The sequence below is a fragment of the Nerophis ophidion genome, linkage group LG02 (genome assembly GCF_033978795.1).
Source record: "Nerophis ophidion isolate RoL-2023_Sa linkage group LG02, RoL_Noph_v1.0, whole genome shotgun sequence".
Lineage (NCBI taxonomy): Eukaryota > Metazoa > Chordata > Actinopteri > Syngnathiformes > Syngnathidae > Nerophis > Nerophis ophidion.
In genome coordinates, this window is record NC_084612.1 from 66696378 (window position 1) to 66713641 (window position 17264).

Below are 17264 nucleotides of genomic sequence, written 5' to 3' on the forward strand. Positions count from 1 at the left end.
GTCTAAAAAGGGTAAAAATCATTTTACCCATTTTTTTTTTTATAACAAAGATTAAATTATGTGTTAAAAGTTGTCATTTCACCAAAATTAGTTTGCAATATTCTGAGAACAAAATAGAACAATAGCAGTTACAAAATACTTTGAGAATTAAGGCCGAGACTTATAAGACTAACATGGTAAAATTCCCCCAAAATTATTTATATTCTATGAATGAATTTACGATAAAAATCGCGCTCTAACATATATAATGTAAAGTTATTAATAAAAAAACATTATACAAGAGTTAAGTTGAGAAATTGCAGAATAATTTTTGGGGATCATATTTTATAAACTTAAAGATGCAAGAAACTAGCAGAAAAAAATAAATGCTTAGAATATTAGCTAGTCATAATTTTATATTTAAAAAAAATCTTAAAAATATAATAAAATAGGGAATAGAAAGTAAATTGTCATCATAAAAAGTCTGCTATACATAAATATATACATTTTATACATATGTATAAAAACAACTTAAATTCAAACAATATAGATTGTGTAATATTTATATAACATAGTTATAATTTTACTAGAGTACATTTGCTATATTGCGACTAAGAAAACTGGTAATACAAAATATTCCTGAAATGACACAAGTGATAATGTTACCTTTATAAGGACCATAATTAATTTGTAAGTAAGTCAAAACATTGGATTTAAACAAATGTAATAATTTTACAAGATTTAAGTTAAATTGATGCAATATTACTGCAGTAAAATTGGAATTTCACAAAAATATTACATTATATTAGAATTAAAAACTGGTATTAAAATCATTGTTACATTACACGTTTGTAGGCACTTCAAACATGCTGAGCCATGTCCAAATACCTTTTTAAAATGTTACATGTCTGATGTTTTGGGAAGTTTTTTTATATGAACTTACCGAATAGAATTTTCTTGAAATATACATGCAGTTCTTTAGTGGGTGTAGTGTGATGGAGTGGCCAGCAGAGGGTACTCTTTATTTGCAATACATGAAAACAAAAGAGCCAATGTGCTGTCTTGCAGAAATGCTGTAATGAAGAACTGTTGCCCTGATTGGAACGTGCCAGCATTCCAACAGCCCCCCCATGCCCCCTCCTTCCTCCATCAGCCATAAACGGTGAATCAGCTGACCGAACTGCTCCTATCAAAGACGTGGGGTGACGTACGACAGAGACAAATACAACGCTTGTGTGTGAGGGAAAGAAAGACAGTCGGCTAGAGAAGAGTCAGCTCTGGCCACTGAGGACACTTCCTGTATGTATGTATGTATGTATGTATGTATGTATGTATGTATGTATGTATGTATGTCTGTGTGTGTGGGAGTGTGTGTGTGTGTGTGTGTGTGTCATGAAGGACACTTCATTTCTGCACCCAAGTAAAACAAACGCCTGTTTGACAGAATATCCATAAGCCGCCTAAACACGGCAAAACGCACGCAGCAGCCCCAACCTGGCCCCGCCCTCTTCCGGTTTCTTTTTTTTTTGCCCCGTACAGCAAAAAAAAAAGGATAAGCGGAAGGAAGTGAAACATTCGATCTGATTGAGTATTTCTCATCTTTTTCAATATGTTGTATTTGACAAATCCTGGAAGTCAACCTATTTAGTTGTGTGATTTCTAAATGTTCTTCAAAAACGAGCATGACAAAATGTGCATCAGTTAATGTAGATGTGTGATAACCAAGTGGAAAAGTCAGATTTTTGTTCTTTTTTGGATGGCCACAAACATGTTCACCACGTCAGTGACGGTAGATGAAGATCTATAATCTAAGATCTATAATCTATTATTTTCTCTATTCTTCCTCATGGACTTCTTCTCTGATGTGACTCCATTTTATACTAGTCACTGGGATTTCATAGCTCCCACATAATATATTCTAATGCCATTTTTTTTGCATAAAGCTTCTTCGGACGACAAAAAGGGGTCTTTTATAGAAGAAATAGGGGGAGGGGGGAATAAGGAATGATTTCTATGTCTCTTGAAGCTGAAATATATTATACTAAACCAATTCGAATAATGCTTCTTGTGTTTTTCTGTCAACGATGTTCCAGCGTTTATGGATTATTAAAGTACATTTTAGTACATTTTCATGATATTGGTCAATGTATTTTTGTGAATTAAACTTTTAACCAAAGTGCCTTTGCTGTATTTATGCTTGTGGCGCAGGAGAGTACTGACCACACGGGGGCGATATAGAAACATTACAAATGGATATGAAGAGAGTATGGCCAACTAAACCAGTGTTTTTCCAACCAAAGCACATACATTTTTTATTGAAAAAATCCAAAAGCAGAAATCACTGAAAAATTAAACTTGATAAAAAGTCGTTCTTGCAATTGTTGGATATGACCAACCTGGCGTCACTATAGCTCTTGTCTCAAAGTGTCACGACCTGTCACATCACGCCGTGACTTATTATTTTTTTTTTTGGTGTTTTCCTGTGTAGTGTTTTAGTTCTTGTCTTACGCTCCAATTTTAGTGTTTTTCCTGTTCTGTTGGTATTTTCCTATTGCGGTTTCATGTCTTCCTTGAGCGCTATTCTCCGCTCCTGCTTTTTTTTCCACAATCAAAAACGTTTAAGTTGTGCAGACACTATCCTTTGTGTGGACATTGTTGATTGTCATGTCATGGACGGATGTACTCTGTGGACGTTGTCTCTGCTCCACACGCTGTAAGTCTTTGCTGTCGTCCAGCATTTTGTGTTTTGTTTACTCTACAGCCAGTTCAGTTTACCTTCGTTTTGCATAGCCATGCCTATGCGTCAATGCCTTTTCTTAACGGCGCTTGCCTTTTGTTTATTTTTTTGGTTTAAGAATTGGATACCTTTTTACCTGCACCCTGCCTACCGCTGTAATCATAACACGTATTCCCAACATCTACAAAGCAATAGATGCCACCTACTGATATGGAAGAGACATGGTTACTCCGCCGAGCTCTAGACAGCACTGACACTCAACAACGGCACATTATTTGCGGATTATAATTACTTTTGTGCAAAAAATATTTTTAACCCCATTAGGTGAAATGACAATCTCCCACAGCACAGTGGTTGAAAAACACTGAACTAAACAACAGTGCTATTTTTTGCTACCCGGGTGCATGCAATTCTGTCATTTTTCCCGACGAATCAATCAAAATAATACATCTATATACAGTCCTAAACATACTCCAGCTCAAAAATGTACAATAATACATGCTTTTATTTTGCCAAAGTATAATTTCTCAGCCATATTTGACGCACTCGGCTGCTGTATATTCCTGCAGGCGCTCTTAACACGCAGCCGATGACACGATAAGCGTAAAAAAAAAAAAGAATACACCGAACAACCTAATATAACTTATTGTGCAAATATCTGTATTCGCTTTGGACCAACAGTCACAGAGATATGACTTGTGTGAAGTATTTCAAATGTATCTATCAGTCATTATTCCAATGGATCTTTCTGTTTCATAACATTCTGAATCAGGGGTGTCAAACTCAAGGCCCGGGGGCCACATCTGGCCCGCCATATCATTATGAATGGCCCGTGAAAGCTTGGAAATAATGTGCATCAATGAAAACTTTATCTTTCTTTCCTTTTTTATTTTGACAGAAAAAAAAAAGACATGTACCGCATGCAATTATATATCTTTTAAACTTTATCTTAAAATGCAACTGATACTATAATATCATTTTGGGGTTAAAACATACATTTTTACTTCGCCTTAAGATTACAAAGCAAGTTATCCATCAAATTGTACACTGTAAACATGACAATATATATATATTTTTAAAGACAGCTCGGTCTTTGGAATCCTACTGTTAGAAAAAAACTGTGGTACCATTTTAGCATTTACAGTAATACACTGTGAAAAAACGGAAACCATATTTTTCATGCTCAATCACTAGAATTTTACAGTCAAATAGTGTTTTACTGTAAATTTTGTTAAAATTCTGTCTTTTTTTTTTTTTTACCACAAAATCCACATTTCTTTTTGTTCTTACATTGTAGGTAAAATATACATTTACTAATCAAATGCATAGGTGATCCTTATGAATGTATGTTTGGTTAAAACTGCAATGTGACCCTCGAAAACGAGTTTCACAGCCCTGTTCTAAGTGAATAAATCTACTTTTGTCCAGTTACATATTTCATATTAAATTTTTCTGCACAAAAACTCTAAATCAGGGGTCAGCAACCCGCAGCTCCGGAGCCGCATGCAGCTCTTTAGCGCCGCCCTAGTGGCTCTCTGGAGCTTTTTCAAAAATATATGAAAAATGGAAATAATGAGGGGAAAAAAACATTTTTTGTTTTAATTTGGTTTCTGTAGGAGGACAAACATGACACAAACTCCCTTAATTGTCCTAAAGCACACTGTTTATATTAAACATGCTTCACTGATTGGAGTATTTGGCGAGCGCCGTTTTGTCCTACTAATTTTGGCGGTCCTTGAACTCACACTAGTTTGCTTACATGTACAACTTTCTCCGACTTTCTAAGACGTGATTTATGCCACTTCTTTTTCTGTCTCATTATGTCCACCAAACTTATAACGTTGTGCATGAATGCACAAAGGTGAGTTTTGTTGATGTTATTGACTTATGTGGAGTGCTAATCAGACATATTTGGTCACTGCATGACTGTAAACTAATCGATGCTAACATGCTATTTCGGCTAGCTATATGTACATATTGCATTATGATTCTTCATTTGTAGTTATATTTGAGCTAATTTAGTTTCCTTTAAGTCCTCATAATTCAATTTATAAATCATGACACTATCTGTATGTAATATGGCTTTTAATTTTTTGCGGCTCCAGACAGATTTTTTTTTGTTTTTTTGGTCCAATATGGCTGCCCGACTGTAGCTGAGATAGGCGCCAGCGCCCCCCGCGACCCCAAAAGGGAATAAGCGGTAGAAAATGGATGGATGGATGGATGGCTCTTTCAACATTTTGGGTTGCCGACCCCTGCTCTAAATGGTAACACTAGTATGCAGTAGAGAATATGGAGTGATTTTTTTTTTTGTCCGTAACATATTTTGCTTTATTCATTATTGACTTTTTGTTTGCCACTTTGTTGGATATTGTTAATGAGATTTCCAGTTTATTTCATCGTCTATTACTACCAAACAGTGTGTGTCTCTCCAGTGTTGATAACGAACCTTCACTACTCATACTTGTCTTCTGCACAACAGGGCATCTTTACACAGAGATGCTAACAAGGAAGTGCCGCAGGCTCAAAGTTGGTAGCAGTCATGGCGCACTTTGGTCACGTGAGTGCCTTTTTGACCAATCAATGAGGAGATCCCCTGAAACCAAGTTGGTCATACTCTCTTTATCACACGACTCCCATTTAATCCATCTGTTATATAACATGGCGCAAGCAATGGAGAGCATTTTCACACGTATTTCGTCTTGGATGTATATTTTCGGACATTATATCACACTAGGTTGCGTAACCAGTAATTTTATTCAACGCTTTGTGTAAAAAAAAATGCCCTTTTGAAGCACATAAATATGGATGATGCTCTTACAAAGATAATACTGTTTATTCTAAGCCCCTTTCACACAAAATAGGTGCGTCACAGCTATAACAGTCGCGTTTTGGCATTGATTTACCTGTCTGTGCCTTTTACACACAACTCTGCTTCGTAGAGATTACGGACCGCCACAAAACAAAAAATGGCCGATACCGATGTACGACATAATACCAAAAATATCGGTGCTGATAATTTTTGGCCAGTCTGGTGCTTACACATTTTCTATGTAAAAGGCACATCTGACTATTTTAAAGATCTGTGTGAAAGAGGCTATACTGCTGCTAAAAGTGGACCTTTTTTTACCAACCATTGTCTGTGTGAACAGCACCAAAACTGGCATGAGTCAGCAGGTGAATAGTGTGAAGAGGTTCCTCTCTTTAATTGGACTACAATGTTGCTATACTGTAAATGCACTGTAAAAAAATGATTAGGGTTGCACAGCATTTAAAAGTATTTTTCCATATGAAAATACTTTGTGACATTAAAACAAATGACTGTATAAATTACAATACTTGTTTGTTTAACAGCAATCAGCTGTTATGTCACAGTAAAATACTGTAATCGTAATCCTTTAATAGCACAATAATTTACTCGATTTAAAATGGTTTGTTTCTTAAATGGTTCCGTAGAATCCGTAAGTGACGGCATGTTAAATAAACCGAGAGAGCATTCTACTATAAAATTATATAATTGTGACCTTACAGCATTTAGTTGCTACCTTTTACTGGAATTACCGTAATTTTCGGAGTCTAAGTCGCTCCGGAGTATAAGTCGCACCTGCTGAAAATGCATACTGAAGAATGGAAAAAACATGTATAAGTCGCATTTTTGGGGGGAAATTTATGTAATAAAACCCAACACCAAGAATAGAGATTTGAAAGGCAATTTAAAATAAATAAAGAATAGTGAACAACAGGCTTCACGGTGGCAGAGGAGTTAGTGCGTCTGCCTCACAATACGAAGGTCCTGCAGTCCTGGGTTCAAATCCAGGCTCGGGATCTTTCTGTGTGGAGTTTGCATGTTCTCCCCGTGACTGCGTGGGTTCCCTCCGGGTACTCCGGCTTCCTCCCACTTCCAAAGACATGCACCTGGGGATAGGTTGATTGGCAACACTAAATTGGCCCTAGTGTGTGAATGTGAGTGTGAATGTTGTCTGTCTATCTGTGTTGGCCCTGTGACGAGGCGGCGACTTGTCCAGGGTGTACCCTGCCTTCCGCCCGATTGTAGCTGAGATAGGCGCCAGCGCCCCCCGTGACCCCAAAAGGGAATAAGCGGTAGAAAATGGATGGATGGAACAACAGGCTGAATAAGTGTACGTTATATGACGCATAAATAACCAACTGAGAAGGTGCCTGGTATGTTAACGTAACATATTATGGTAAAAGTCATTCAAATAACTAAAATATACAACATGCTATACGTTTACCAAACAATCTGTCATTCCTAATTGCTAAATTCCATGAAATCTTATACGTCTAGTCCAGGGGTGTCAAACTCATTTTAGACCAGGGGCCACACGGAGAAAATCTGCTTCCAAGTGGGCCGGACTGGTAAAATCACAGCACGATAACTTGAAAATATAAGTTTGATTGTTTTCTTTGTGTAAAAACAGAACAAGTACATTCTGAAATTGTAGCAATCATAATGTTGTTGGTTTTTTTTACACTTACATGTTGCAGTTCATAGTATTATATCTTTGTTGTTATTTATATTTTCTGAATAAATTATATGATAATGTTCGTCACTCATTGGTTATTATTTTCAATCCATCAAGATAAAAATTATATCAAAATCAAATTACAGTATGTTATTAATGTAGTTTGATCATTTTCCTCGACTGATGTACTAACGTGATTTATTTTGTACATATATAGCATCATCTACAACGATACAAAGAATTGCTATTGTGACATCCAGTGGACACATTTAGACCAGCTGTTTCTTTCATTCAAAAATTTCAGGTTAATTTTTATACTTAGCAAACTCGTCCCCCGGGCCGTACTTTTGACACCCCTGGTCTTACGTGAATGAGCTAAATCAGGGGTGCCCATTACGTCGATCGCGAGCTACCAGTCGACCGCGGGGGGTGTGTCAGTCGATCTCCAGCCAGGCTTTTAAAAAAAATAGACCTAAAAATTAGTGATCATCAATCTTCACCAAGACGTCACTTAAATGACATTCATGGTACCGGAGGATCTTGTGAGATGACGCTGGCTGCTGCAAGATCATTATTATTAAAATATGACCGAGAGGAAGGCGAGAAAACACTTTTTATTTCAACAGACTCTCGCGCCGTACCTTCCGTCAAAACTCTAAAGGCCGACTGCACATTTCCTATCTTCACAATAAAAGCCCTGCTTCATGCTGCCTGCGCTAACTAAATAAGAGTCTCGGAAAACTGGCATGCACAAGCGATCCCTCAGAAAGCTGGCGTGCACATCACTTGTGCACGCCAGCTTTCCGAGACTCTTATTTTGTTAGCGCAGGCAGCATAAAGCAGGGCTTTTATTGTGAAGATAGGAAATGTGCAGTCGGCTTTTAGAGTTTTGACGGAAGGGACGGCGCGAAAGTCTGTTGAAATAAAAAGTGTTTCTCGCCTTCCTCTCTGTCATTTTTTCATAAAAATGAACTGGCAGCAGCCAGCGTCATCTCACAAGACCCTCGGGTGCCGTGAATGTCAATCAAGCAAGCTACGGAATTTGCCGCCAATGTTTTTCTTGTAAAGTGTATGGAAGCTGGATGAAATAGATGCCAAAAACCAACCACTTTCATGTGGTATTGTACAGAAAGGACAACTTTTTTTCTCCTCCATTTGAAAATGTGGGCGGTATCATCATTACAGTCTGATTCCAATCAATGCAAGTCATCAGAATCAGGTAATACACCAACTTATATTCTTGTCTTTGTGAAAGAAAGACATCTATATGTGTTACACATGCTTGTATTATCATTAAACACATTTAACTTGTTTACAAAAATGTCTCTTTCATAAATAAATAAATATAAATGATATATATAAATGAGGTAGATCCCCTCGAGTTGGTCAATTGAAAAGTAGCTCGCCTGCAGAAAAAGTGTGGGCACCCCTGAGCTAAATAATATATTTAATTACAGGATGATAATTTCTCGGTAACCTTCACAGTATTTCACTGTGAAATTACTGTAATTGCATAGCTGTGAGTTTGCGGTTACCTTATTTTTCGGACTATGAGTTGCAGTTTTTTTTTTTCATAGTTTGGCCGGGGGTAGGACTACTCGGTAACGACTTATGTGTGAAATTATTAACACATTACCGTAAAATATCAATATTATTTAGCTCATTCACGTAAGAGACTAGACGTATAAGATTTCATTGGATTTAGCAATTAGGAATGACTGATTGTTTGGTAAACGTATAGCATGTTCTATATGTTATAGTTATTTGAATGACTCTTACCATAATATGTTACGTTAACACACCAGGCACCTTCTCAGTTGGTTATTTATGCCTCATATAACGTACACTTATTCAGCCTGTTGTTCACTATTCTTTATTTATGTTAAATTGCCTTTCAAATGTCTATTCTTGTGGTGTTGGGTTTTATCAAATAAATTTCCCCCAAAAATGGGACTTATACTCCAGTGCGACTTAGATATGTTTTTTTCCTTCTTTATTATGCGTTTTCAGCAGGTGCGACTTATACTCCGAAAAAATACGGTATTTTACTCTGGCGCTACTTTATTGAGCTAAAATGATTTCCCTGGATACGGCTGATAAATGAAAAAAATTAAAATAATATAATTACATGAAAAAACCCTCTCAGTAAAAGAAAAAAAAATCATTGGGAGTTACACAACTAAAGTTATGTCCAAAAATGTACCTTGCCGGGAAGAAAAAAAAGGCCCCAAATTTTCCAAAGCAAATATTCTCAAACTCTGGTGCTTGGGCTCCATCTAGTAGTACGCCAAAGAATCACGTAAAGTACAGTGTTTTTTTCCCCCTATATTTAGACAGTGTTACTGTTCAAACTGTGTGTAATGTGACGGCCAAAAATATTAAATATACTTGTGAATTAAAACCTCTGCCTTGTTTTTAATGAATACTTAGGCCTTCTACGCGACTGTATTATAATGTTGGAGAGATTTTTTTTTTGAGGTGATACGTGCTGAAAAATGTTTTAGTCGATCTGTTCTCTTTCAGTTTTTGTAAAAAGTGATTGTTTAAAGACGTCTGTGTGAAAAAGGCTATGGTAATTTGCATGTACACGACTCTTAATACTGCACTACTTTGTACCAATTTCCAGTTCTTCCTGTCATATCCAAATGTGTGCACGTTACACAAGCCTCTTTTCATCAGGCGTCACGTGGAAAGCTCCATTTTTTTGGTGACCCTGAGGAGGGAAGAAGAAGTACGTCATCACCCAAGCTCCTCATAGGATGCAAAACTTCCAGCTTGAAGGTTTTTTTTTCTAACTGTGACTCAGTGTCTGGTCTTTTGTTTTTCACTCTTATCACTTTCACTGCAGCCGCCCCGGTGCTTCAATCCTTTAATCCTGTTAGTGCTGTGAAACCTGTGCTGTCTTCTCCTGCCTGTGGACATGTAGGACGACTCTTTGGGTAGTGGGAGGCCATCAAATCTCTTCTCTGCTCCTTCTTCTTCTTCTTCTTGCAAGTGTGTGCATGATGATTCATGGTCCACAGATCAGCAAGTTCTCTGCAATGAATTGATTGGATGTCAGCACAGGATTTAATCTTATACTAAATATGGTAACCATTATAACTGAATGTATTAACTGTTTTTAAATACATAACATTTTATGAATAAATGTTAAAAGTAAATGTTACAAAATATTTAAATGTTTAAATTTAATACATTTTTATGATGGTAGAGGTTTTGTATGTACGTATGTATGTACGTGTATATGTATGTGTATATATGTATACATGTGTATGTATACATGTATATATGTACACGTACATATATATACATAAACATACATACATATATATGAATGTGTATATATGTATACATTTACATATATATGTATACATATATGTATATATACAGATATGTATGTATATATATGTATGCATATATGTATGTATATATACGTATGTGTACACATACATATATGTATATAAACACATCTGTATGTGTATATATACATAGATATATAGACATACATATATATGTATATACTGTATGTGTGTGTGTATATATATATATACACGTCTGTGTACAAATATATATACATACATATGTATGTATATACATATATTTATGTGTGTGTATATATATATATTTATAAAAAGTTATAAATACATTTAATGCATGTTATGAATATAAATTTTATAATTACATACATTGAATGTTGTATTTAAAATATTTTAAATAAATGTATTAATTATGAATAAATACGTTGAGTAAATGTCATAAATATATAAAATGTTATGAATAAATGTTAAAAGTAAATGTTACAAAATATTTAAATGTTTAAATTTAATACATTTTTATGATAGTAGAGGTTTTGTTTGTACATATGTATGTACGTGCATATGTATACATGTATATACGTATATGTACATACATGTATGTACATATATATATATATATATATATATATAAAATATATATATATATATATATATACATAAACACATACATATATATGAATGTGTATATATGTATACATATACATGTGTATATACGTATGTATGTATATATATGTATGCATATATGTTTGTATATATATATGTATAAACATACATACATATATAGACTTACATATGTATGTCTACATATATATATATATATATATATGTATAAACATACATATATAAGTCTATAAATGTATGTATATATACACATACATATATATGTATGTATGTATGTATGTGTATATATACATATATAGACTTACATATATATGTATGTCTATACATATATATGTAAGTCTATATGTCTATGTATATATATATATATATATATGTAGGTATATATATATATATATGTACACATCTGTATGTGTATATATACATAGATATATTTAGACATACTTATATGTATGTGTGTGTATATATATATATATATATATATATATATTTATAATGTGTTTGTGTGTGTGTATATATATATATATATATATATGTCTGTGTATAAATATATATACATACATATATATATGTATATACATATATTTATGTGTGTGTGTGTATGTATATATTTATAAAAAGTTATAAATACATCAAATGCATGTTATGAATATAAATGTTATAATTACATACATTGAATGTTGTATTTAAAATATTTTAAATAAATGTATCAAATGTTATGAATAAATATGTTGCGTAAATGTCATAAATAAATATATTAAATGTTCTAAATGACTATTTTAAATCAAGGTCATAAATAAATACAATAAATGTTATAGATATGTTAAATACATGTTATGAATAAATATATTAAATATGTTAAATGATTTAAATAAACGTGTTGAATAAATGTTTTAGATGAATATGTAAAATACATATTGTTTTGCATAAAGCTTACAAATAAATTAAAGGGGAACTGCACTTTTCGGGGAATTTTCCCAACCTTTCACAATCATTATGAAAGACATGACGGCTGAGGTCTTTTTAAAGTGTATTTATTCTAACTTGTAAACTAAAGTCCGCCCAAAGTGGAGCCAATGGGAGGTCCCCTGGACCCCCCATTGGCTCCGTTGGGGCGGTATAGCCCGTTTGTTAAAGTGGCCGTGCCAGTAACTTGAGGGTTCCAGGTTCGATCCCCGCTTCCGCCATCCTAGTCCCTGCCATTGTGTTCTTGGGCCAACGTTGACCTGATCGACTGCTTCCTCGCCTTGGTGCTTGTCGAAGTTTAGTTTAGATCATAAATCATGCCTTACCTGGATAATAGAAGGATGAGAATGTATTCCAACATATGGGTACATTTTGACAGCCAATTTAGCCCCAAGAATTGCGAGAACGACACGAAGAGACGCTTGGTTCCACCCCGCTTTTTTTTGCGCGGATTATGACTCATTCTTCATCTAAATAAGAATATATGAACACCCTATCAGTCGGCATCTTAATGACAGCAGACATTGTACAGTAAGTGATGTTTTATTACGTTTGTTGGCTCTCAAAGTGCAGTGTGCAAAAATGAGTGATGTTTATAATAATTTTTTTTTAAATTATCCTGATTATGCCTAAAATGAGAAAAATACTTAAATATTACATGTTAATATAAATGTGCTTGTTACATGTATATACAGTAAAGCCTCAATGGAGGTGTTTGGATGTTTTTTAAGGGCTTTATAGGTCAAATAGAGTGGCTACCGTAGGCTTTATTGTCAACAGACTTTTGATGGCATTTATTCAATATTTAAAATGCATTAAAAAATACCTCTGTCATGTCTTCCATAATGATTGCGAACGATTTAGACGTTCAAAATATAAATACATGATACACATTAATATCTTAAATAATTGTAAGTACATATCAAATACAAGTCGTAAATATGTAAATAAAATGTTTATGAATAAATATAAAAATGTTATAAATACAAATATTGAATACATGTTATAAATAAATACATTACATGGTATATATGTGTTATAAATATGTGAAATGTTATAAAGAGTAAAACATTTGCTTATTTTGAGGACTTCTCAAATAATGATGTAAAATACATGTATATATATATTTTATTTTGATCATTTTTTTTTTTAAGTATAATTTTTCAAAAAATTTTTTATATAACAGTCAGTTTATCTAAAACAACTCCGAAAAATGCCTACCTCTTCAGGATCACGCTTTCTAGATATATAAAGATTTGTATTTACAACATTAATAATGTATACAAACTATGCAAATATAACAAAGCTTGTTGTGAAAAAGAAAAAGGTCACGGTTTCACGAGAAAAACTTATAACTTTGGCGGTATTATAATAAAAGTCGTAATTTTACTCAACGCAAGTCAACATTTTACAAGAACAACTGAACCTTTGTGCAATATTATGATAAAATTTTACTCAATAATAGTCACAATTTTACAAGAAAAGCTTAACATTTTGGCAATTTTATGAAAACAGTTGTAATTTTACTTGACCAAAGTCACAACTCTATACGAAAAGTAAAACATTTTGGCAATATTGTAATAATAATTGGCAAGGCAGAAAATTATGACAAAAGTCATCATTTTACTAAAAGAATTTCACAATTTTATAAAAACAAACAAATTGGCAATGTTTTGATAAAAGTCAGAATTTTATGACAAATGCCACCATTCTGCGTTAAAAATTAATTTTACATCAAAAAGTAATAATTTTACAATAAAATATTGCAATACTGCAGAAACAAAGTATATGACAAAATTGTTCCCAATTTTATAAGAAAAAAGTCGACACATTGTGAGAATGACTGCTTTTAGTTACTTTTCTTTTTTTTGGAATTTTTTGTTTGTAATTGTTTTTTAATCTTCATTTACTTCAAATCATTACAGCGTGTCCATACACATTTTAATTAAAAAAAAATATATATATATTTTGCCAAAGGGGGCGCATTTTAAATTTTTACACACACTTGTTATTTCATATGTTGACCAAAGGGGGGAGCACTTTTGAAACCGAAACGCAGTCAATTTGAAAAATCCCTCCTTTTTGGGACCACCTTCATTTTGATAGATTTCCCCACCAGGGGTGCAAATGAGACATTCTCTATTAGATGCAATGGTTTTCCGTATATTGGGACCATGATTTATGTCCTAACTCAGGGGTGCCCATTACGTCGATCGCGAGCTACCAGTCGACCGCGGGGGGTGTGTCAGTCGATCTCCAGCCAGGCTTTAAAAAAAAATAGACCTAAAAATTAGTGATCATCAATCTTCACCAAGACGTCACTTAAATGACATTCACGGTACCGGAGGGTCTTGTGAGATGACGCTGGCTGCTGCAAGATCATTATTATGAAAATATGACCGAGAGGAAGGCGAGAAACACTTTTTATTTCAACAGACTTTCGCGCCGTCCCTTCCGTCAAAACTCTAAAGGCCGATTACACATTTCCTATCTTCACAATAAAAGCCCTGCTTCATGCTGCCTGCGCTAACTAAATACAGAGTCTCGGAAAACTGGCGTGCACAAGCGATCCCTCAGAAAGCTGCCGTGCACATCACTTGTGCACGACAGCTTTCCGAGACTCTTATTTTGTTAGCGCAGGCAGCATGACGCAGGGCTTTTATTGTGAAGATAGGAAATGTGCAGTCGGCCTTTAGAGTTTTGATGGAAGGGACGGCGCGAAAGTCTATTGAAATAAAAAGTGTTTCTCGCCTTCCTCTCTGTCATTTTTTCATAAAAATGAACTGGCAGCAGCCAGCGTCATCTCACAAGACCCTCGGGTGCCGTGACTGTCAAGCAAGCTACGGAATTTGCCGCCAATGTTTTTCCTGTAAAGTGTATGGAAGCTGGATGAATTAGACGCCAAAAACCAACCACTTTCATGTGGTATTGTACAGAAAGGACAACTTTTTTTCTCCTCCATTTGAAAATGTGGGCGTTATCATCATTACTGTCTGATTCCAATCAATGCAAGTCATCAGAATCAGGTAATACACCAACTTATATTCTTGTCTTCGTGAAAGAAAGACATCTATATGTGTTACACATGCTTGTATTATCATTAAACACATTTAACTTGTTTACAAAAATGTCTCATAAATAAATAAATATAAATGATATATATAAATGAGGTAGATCCCCACGAGTTGGTCAATTGAAAAGTAGCTCGCCTGCAGAAAAAGTGTGGGCACCCCTGAGCTAACTTGTTCACAGGTCCTCATATGGAAGCTACTTTTCCTTATCCGTGTCTCAAGAAGGGTAGAAATACAAGAACACACACACACGCGCTCCTTTCCACTACTACTTGTGTGTAGGACAGCAGCAGGATATCAAATGTTGTAATGTGGTGTGGAATATTGACTATAGTGTAGCAGGCAACACTTAAGTTTGACCTCCAACTGTTTCATCGCTCGCCATTTCCTGCCTCTTGATTTATTTATCGCCATGACGCCCAGCTCACCATATAGTGGCTGCGAGGTGCTTTACTTTACCGGGAAGACACGCCCTTTGTTCCAGCTCACTTGACAGCATCCTGCAATGGGAAATAATTCTCTTTAATGTCTAAAATAAAACACATTTTATGGTAGAGTGATGATAATTAAACATTAAAACAAATAAAGCACAGTAATAAAAAAATACACTGAACAGAACACAATCACAGTGTCTGATATCATTTATCCTGAATTCGTCCTTTTACGAGTCAATAAGGAAGCCTGGGCAATTATTTATAGAAAAAAATGTGTCTGGGGGCCGGTATATCTATTTTTTAGGAAAACTAATACAAAACCTCACCATAAAGTCTGATTGAATGCTAAAAATGCTATGACAGACCGCCTTAAAAACGGAATGGAATTGTATTTTTTTCCTATGAACGATAAAACCCTGAATATTGAGAACATATGAACGTCACACCCGCTCTCAATCGACATTTTACAATCAAGCCAAAGGCAACAAACACAGCGAAATATGAACGTGAAGGGTAAAAAAACATCTACAATCTGATATATGTGATGTATCAATAAGCTTTAGAACTTTCTTGTAAAACTCTCCTTCCGCGTCTGTCCCTGACACCCGCATTTCAGGCTTGGTGCCTCGTCTGACCTGCTGTGACGTAGATTACCATAGTAACTAGTAGGATTTTTCGGTATGCCGGTATTAGTATAGTACAGCGATACTAATAAATCATATTTGGTGCCATACCGCCTCTGAAAAGTGCGTCTGCCACACCCTAAGATCTTTTGTTAAAATAAAGCCAATAATGCCACTTTTTCTGGTCCCCTTTATTTAGAAAAGTATCAAAAGAGTACTGGTATTAGGACAACTTCCATCCATCCATTTTCTACCGCTTATTCCCTTCGGGGTCGCGGAAGGCGCTGGTGCCTATCTCAGCTACAATCGGGCTGAAGGCGGGGTTTACCCTGGACAAGTCGCCACCTCATCGCAGGGCCAGTATTAGGACAACACTAGTCACTAAAATATCATGCAAAACCATTGAAATACTTTGTATAGTTCAAGACTTAAAATAATTTGAAACATCGCTGCACATCTAAAAAAAAAAATAGTTTGGGAATGTCCGGCGGGCCTTAATTTGCCCAGGTTTGCAAAAAGGTATTAAAACTATATATGTATATCATTACAATTCGTCCATTATACTTTGTTTATTCTTATGTCAGTTTCTAGAATAAATGACGGTATTGTTAATCTTCTTACTTTCCTATTTTGTAACTACACAGCAAAGTTGTTTCAACTTTTTCCTTCACATAAGGACATTTTTTATCTTTCCTGAGGTAAAAAACTGCTAAAACTAACCCAATATGGTAAGAAGTTTTATACAACAATATAAGCATGTAGTTATATATAATGCAGAGTTAAGCTGCATACTGCCACCTACTGCATGGAGTTGTAACAACAAGTTACTTTTACAGTCAGTCCTATTATGATGTGTTTGGGATAGGTTGATTGGCAACACTAAATTGGCCCTAGTGTGTGAATGTGAGTGTGAATGTTGTCTGTCTATCTGTGTTGGCCCTGCGATGAGGTGGCGACTTGTCCAGGGTGTACCCCGCCTTCCGCCCGATTGTAGCTGAGATAGGCGCCAGCGCCCTCCGCGATCCTGAAAGGGAA

The 17264-nt window shown here is 35.0% G+C and overlaps 1 protein-coding gene and 1 long non-coding RNA gene across 4 annotated transcripts in view; one reads left to right on the forward strand and one right to left on the reverse strand.

Annotated features, from left to right (window-relative positions):
* The window catches only part of LOC133544142 (ras-related protein Rap-1A-like), a 61259-nt gene extending 59104 nt beyond the window's left edge, over positions 1 to 2155 (forward strand). For all 3 annotated transcript variants that reach the window (XM_061889230.1, XM_061889248.1, XM_061889239.1), the window contains exon 8: positions 1048 to 2155. The gene's annotated coding sequence lies outside the window, so the exon portion shown is untranslated. The remainder of the gene's footprint in view (positions 1 to 1047) is intronic.
* Positions 2156 to 12253: 10098 nt separating this feature from the next.
* The window catches only part of LOC133535148 (uncharacterized), a 49742-nt gene continuing 44731 nt past the window's right edge, over positions 12254 to 17264 (reverse strand). Inside the window, exons 2-3 of the long non-coding RNA XR_009802158.1 lie at positions 15601 to 15672; positions 12254 to 12427 (exon numbers count right to left, since the gene is read on the reverse strand). This is a non-coding gene — a long non-coding RNA (uncharacterized LOC133535148). The remainder of the gene's footprint in view (positions 12428 to 15600; positions 15673 to 17264) is intronic.